Below are 6000 nucleotides of genomic sequence, written 5' to 3'. Positions count from 1 at the left end.
TTGCACTACTAGCGCATTTTGCGCGGACTATTAGAAACAGTATTCAAAGACGTGAAAAGATAGACAAAGCTTCAATGTATAAGTCAACGATTAAATTATAAGATAATATTAAAATATAAGACACATCGCGATTTAAAATTCCCGAGAAAACGCGACAAATAAATAAATTGATAATATTCGGAATAACCGATTCCGCGATATCTATAATTTTTATAATATAATAATCGAAGCGCCCTCAATAGACACGCGCGCGATATAATTATTCACACAAAGGCGAAGATATTTCGATAGACAATTTGAGGTCTGTAATGTTTGCGAATATATAATTCATCGACTGATTTACGTGCGAATTTTTATAAGATAAATTGCGATAAAACGCAACGAATAAATAAATCTATAATATTCAAAATAATCGATTGCGCATAAATTTTATAATATAATTCGACGCCATTTGATACGCGGATGATATACCGGTAATATCCGATAAAAAGAGGAGCGACCTTAAAAATGGAGAACGATATTAACATCTTGTTTCTACATCAGATTTCGCAAGATCAATTTGCGAAGAAAAGTTAAGTGATCCATTGAACGTCGGGAACTTCACTGTAGGAGGGAACGAATCCCGGATCTTCCGGACTATTCCCAATAGCAATGATTTCAGTAATAAATCAACGACAATTATCTCTCGTCATTATCTTTAATTCACGAAATTGATATTCACGTCAGAAAACATGTTCTCACATTATTAAGAAATATATTTCTTTATTGACAAATAAATGGATATAACAATTTTTTTATAGAAATATGATTACGAACGATTATATTTATAAATAATAAAATACATGCATCATTGGAGTTTGTGTTAAATGTGCGAACACATAATTTGGGGTACCGTTTGCGCGCGCGAGACGAATCGAACCCGATAACAGCAAGATTTAAAAAATTTCATTTCGAATAGTGTGCAAAATAAAATAAATGAAATAGTTTTAAATATATAATTAATTCTAGATTAATTCTCTAGATTCTTATTCTTATAACGTTTAAATTAATAATTTTTTTCTTTTAATCAATATCTTACTGATATAGGGGTACCCATTCGATTCATCTCTAAATTTTTAAGTATTCGCACATTTTATGTAACATTCATGTATAATTTCGCGTATATATAATATATCATATTAATAAAAATTATGAAAATATTTTGGATACGTTAATTTGTGCATGTATTTTATTATACATATATAAAATAGTATATATCTAAAAACTAATATTCTAAAATGGCGATGGATGTCCAATACCTGCAAATAGTTTCTTAAAAGAAACTAAAAACTAATATTAATATCCCCAGTACCTAGAAATAATTTTTCAAATGAGATAATTAATTAATAATTAATAAAATATATTCGTTCGTAATCATTTTTATCCAAAAAGTTAATAAAAACTAATTATAATATGAAATTACTTGAAAAATAGAAATTTATACACAACGCTATATCCATATTTAATCTACTATTAAATATTTCTGGCATTAGGCAATAATAATACCAATCCTAATAATGACAGAACATTTTTAACGAAGAAAAGAATAGATGCATTTCTCTCACATCTATATATATTATTTAAATTAATTCGACTTTAAAGAAGCGTATGGCGTTCGTCGTTGAATGACTACCGAAATCATAGCTGTCGGAAATTGCCAGGAAAACCTGGGATTAGTTCCATTCCTACAATAAAAATCCTCAATTTTCAACAGGGCACCGAACTAGACGTCGCGAATGGATCTTACAAGAACCGATGAGAAATAATTCTCCATAATGAAAATCGTTTCGACTCCTCGGCGGTACGAGTCACGCAACTTTCATTAACGTTTATCTAACGAAAGGAACAACGATAACTCTTTCATTAATCTCGTATAAGAACACGAAAAGAACGCGGGAAAAACACGGTGTTTTCGCAATCGTAATTTATTAATTTATTTATGAATATTTTCCGATACGAAATTCGTAAATATAACCGAAAACACAAATATAACCGAAGAAACAAATTATTAAATTCATAATAATTAACTCGCGATTCTATAATATCGAAGGTGATCGTTTAATTTTATAAAGCTAATATTTAATCGTTGACTTAACACATCGAATCTTCACACTCTTATTCCATATTTCTTTAAATTTAATTAGCGCAATATTCAGGAATATTATTTCACGAGAGGGACAGCGGTAAGATCCTTTATTACAATGGCAATTTCGTCTAAGAATAGAGAAAGAATGCGGAAATAAATATGATATGTTTCCGTAATTTATTAATTTTACGAATATTTATTTCGGATACGAAATTCGTAAATACATAAATCGAATTGAAAGTATCACTAAATCCGTATAATAATTGACTCGCAACTTCATAACATCGAAGCCGATCGTTAAATTTTGTGAAGCTAATACTTAATCGCTAACTTAACATCGACTCTTTATACTCTTATTTGATATTTTTTTACTTTTAATTAGCAATATTTAAGAATATTATTTGAGAGGGACGGCAATAAGATCCTTTATTAAAACGGCAATCTCATCTAAGAACGCGAAAAAAACGCGGAAAGAGCACGGTATTTTCGCAATCATAATTTATTTCATGAATATTCAGTTCCGCGCGATATGGAATTCATAAATAGATTCCGAATTTATTTTTTATTAATGACTCTTTGGTGAAAATACAAACAATTATTCTTTTATGAATATTTCAAAAATATATATTATAGAATTAAATATGTTAATTTAATGAATTACTATTATGTAATCATTATACGTATACTTCGGATAATTTTTCGTGTAATTTACATAAGAATGTATTCATGTAATTTACAATCATAAAATACAATTTCATGTAATATAATTATAGTTAAATTAATTATAGTTTATAACTATATTGTATTTTACAATTATAATATCAATATTATAATTAAAATATAATTATAAATATTTACAATATAAATATGTTAAGATATTTCTTAAACATTAATAATTATGTACAATTTTCTTAATATTCCTGAAAAAATAATAAATAAAAATAATTTTAATAATTTAGAATTTATTTTTAATGTTCTTTTCAATAAATTAGGTAAAATTTATACAAAAATAATTTTTTCTCGATGTTCTTTCTTTATAATTAAAATACTGCAATATATTTTCGCGATGGATGCAATACATTTCGAAAGAGAGAATTTATTAAAAGTTATTTAATTTAATCTATCCTCATCCATTTTAAGTTAACAGATTTATCTACAATCTCTACAGTTACCTTAAAATTAAATAAAAGTTTTTGTCACTCACCGAGACATTGATGTGCAGCGGCAGAGTTGTCGTTATCGAAACTACGGAATTGTTGTTATCGAAACTACGTTGTCGTTATTAAAACTACGTCTGTAACATACAAATATAAAATTCATATATAACAAAGCTCAAAATACATTCAATATTTCAAAAAATTATTATTGTGCGGCATTTCATATCCAGTGTGCAAAAGTAATAAGCAGATATAAGTAATAAACATGTATGAAATTTTTATATTTATAAAAATCTTTCTCTCTAATTTCCTCTTTAATTCCTTTAAATTATAAGAACGAATTATTATGCGTACGATTTATAACAATTGATATATAAATAATAAATATTCACCATCAGGTTGCTTCGCCGATGCAAAATGCCTCTCCCAGGCCTCCTCCTCCTCTCACAATAGTTTTTGTTGGTCTGTAACATACAAAGAAGATTCAAATTGTAGTCACGGTCAAAAAATTATTATTATATGCATTTAATTTTATATCCGACGCACATAAATAATAAGCAGATAAACAATTTTATAAATTTTGAAAAAAATTCTACTAATAAGTAATAATTTAATAATTCGATCAAAAGCTATTCGAACGTAGAAATTTTAATTTACAGTTTTTAAATTACAGTTTTTATGTAAAAATTTCTCTCTTTTTCTCTTGTTTAAGTCATGTAAATAAAAAATCAAATTACGCGATTAATTACTTAATTTAAATCGCGCGTACGCAATTAATAAATAATTATATATAAGCGATAATTTATTTACCATAGAGTTGCTTCACAGGTGCCTGATGCCTCTCCCAGGCCTCCTTCTCCTCTCATGTTGTTGACGCGCGATACTTTCAACGGCACTCCCGCACTCACGAGCGATATTTTTATATCGCTATTTTCGCTATTTTACGCGCGAATACTTAACGATTTTCGCACTATTTCGATGCGATTAAAAATTTTATATTTGATCGCGCGATGTATATACTTAATATGTATATACTTTCAACGGCACTCCCGGTTTCGGTACGAGCGAAAATCCCATTTCACTTACAAGAATCAGCTTCGAGTCAACAGGTCGGGAATGCAACGATACAACGAGCAAAGATTAAGCCCAAACCGGAAAGAAGACGAAACGATTGACGGAAATAGAGGAAAATGAAATTCACCAACTCTTTTTCGCGCATAATTATCCTATCTCGTATCGAACCTGGGCCCGCTAAGCACGATTTCAGGTGCTCCGCCCGGACATATTATGCCTCTCGCGGTTGCTATATGCTACACCAGGCTAGTAGACGGCAAAAGAAGAGGATACCCACATTTTTTAAATGCTAACATTCAGCAATTTAGAAAATGGGGAGGCAACCCCTTTTACCGAGCGAAAATCGTGCCTAGGGGAATCCACTCGACTCCTCGACAGGGTTAACACACGCAGTGCGTGTGGCTGTAGACGAGCAAAGAGAAGGGACCCATTAACGACCATTCCGAGCAATCGATCGAGTTCTAACTAATTCGGGCCGAATCACTTGACGAAGCACGAAGCAAGAGTGTACGTTGCATAGCAACATGTGCAAACTCGAAACATCCCAGTTAGTTGGCATCGCAAGTAGAGACTCGTGACAATAAATGAAATTGGGATTTTATATGAAAAGTCCAAAAGTTCCGCGAAAACGCGACGACGCGAGAATACTACAACGCGAAAACGCGGTAACGAAGCGCTTGCCGTCCGCGGCACGTTGACGACACCGACGACGCGAAAGGGTACTTAGCTTCCCATTCAGGCACCTTAAGATTTATCATAAATAGAAAAATTTAAGATAAACCTCAAGGCACCATCCTAGTACTAAGCCCTCCCACCGCGACAAGGTGTACCCCATGGGAGGGTTATATTATATATAATTTTATATATAATATAATACATAATTTGAAATTTATTTTGTAATATAGTACATAAGTTTAAATTTGCAAATATAAATAAATATACGATAAATAAAAATATAAAGGATAAGAGAACATCTATTATACAAAGCAATGTTCAAAATAATTGATTTTAAACCTAATTATTGCGCGCAATTAATTTTTACATTTTTACTTTTAAATAGATATATTTTAATATTATAAACCGTAATTACAAAATAATTTATATTTCTTAGATATAAACTTTTAAAAATATGATAAATAAAAAAATTTCTATTTTTTTATATATGAAATATTTAAATAAATATATTAATTTGAAATGTTTTATAAAACATAAAAGTATCTGAAAATATTTATTAATAAAAAATTTTATAAATGTTTTAATTATTTTAAAATAAAATGGAATATTTTTTATAAGTATATGTATTATATATGTTACAATTTAAAATCACTATTAAATCACAATCAAAGAAAGAAAACGAAACGAGAAATATGTATATTTTGAATATATATATTATTGATAAATAATTTATATATTGTTGCGGAACGCGGTATATATCGAACGCGATATATATCGCGCGCGACACAATCGGCAAAATACATAGCATACGCTGACGCTCGTGCACTCGTAAATAATAACGCGATTTAAGGTGCACAAGAATTTTAATAAATCGCGAGTAATATACAAGAATTCAGAATAATCGTAAAACGGATCACAAATAGACGCGCGTCCGCACAACTTGACAGCTGGGCTTAGACTCTCTGACAG

General features: G+C 29.7%; 1 long non-coding RNA gene across 1 annotated transcript; it reads right to left on the bottom strand.

The window, feature by feature from the left end:
* Positions 1–3028: 3028 nt before the first annotated feature.
* LOC145967874 (uncharacterized) lies at positions 3029–4269 on the bottom strand. Its single transcript, XR_014437592.1, has 4 exons — positions 4093–4269; positions 3675–3746; positions 3330–3419; positions 3029–3045 (listed from the first exon to the last, which is right to left on the bottom strand). It is a non-coding gene; the product is annotated as an uncharacterized LOC145967874 (long non-coding RNA).
* Between the last annotated feature and the right edge of the window lie 1731 nt (positions 4270–6000).

The sequence above is a fragment of the Camponotus vicinus genome, unplaced genomic scaffold (genome assembly GCF_025532165.1).
Source record: "Camponotus vicinus isolate PSW18456_S1 unplaced genomic scaffold, iyCamVici1.0 SCAF_3, whole genome shotgun sequence".
Taxonomy (NCBI): Eukaryota; Metazoa; Arthropoda; class Insecta; order Hymenoptera; family Formicidae; genus Camponotus; species Camponotus vicinus.
The sequence above is the reverse complement of the archived record's forward strand: the minus strand, read 5'-3'. Positions and strand labels throughout refer to the sequence as shown.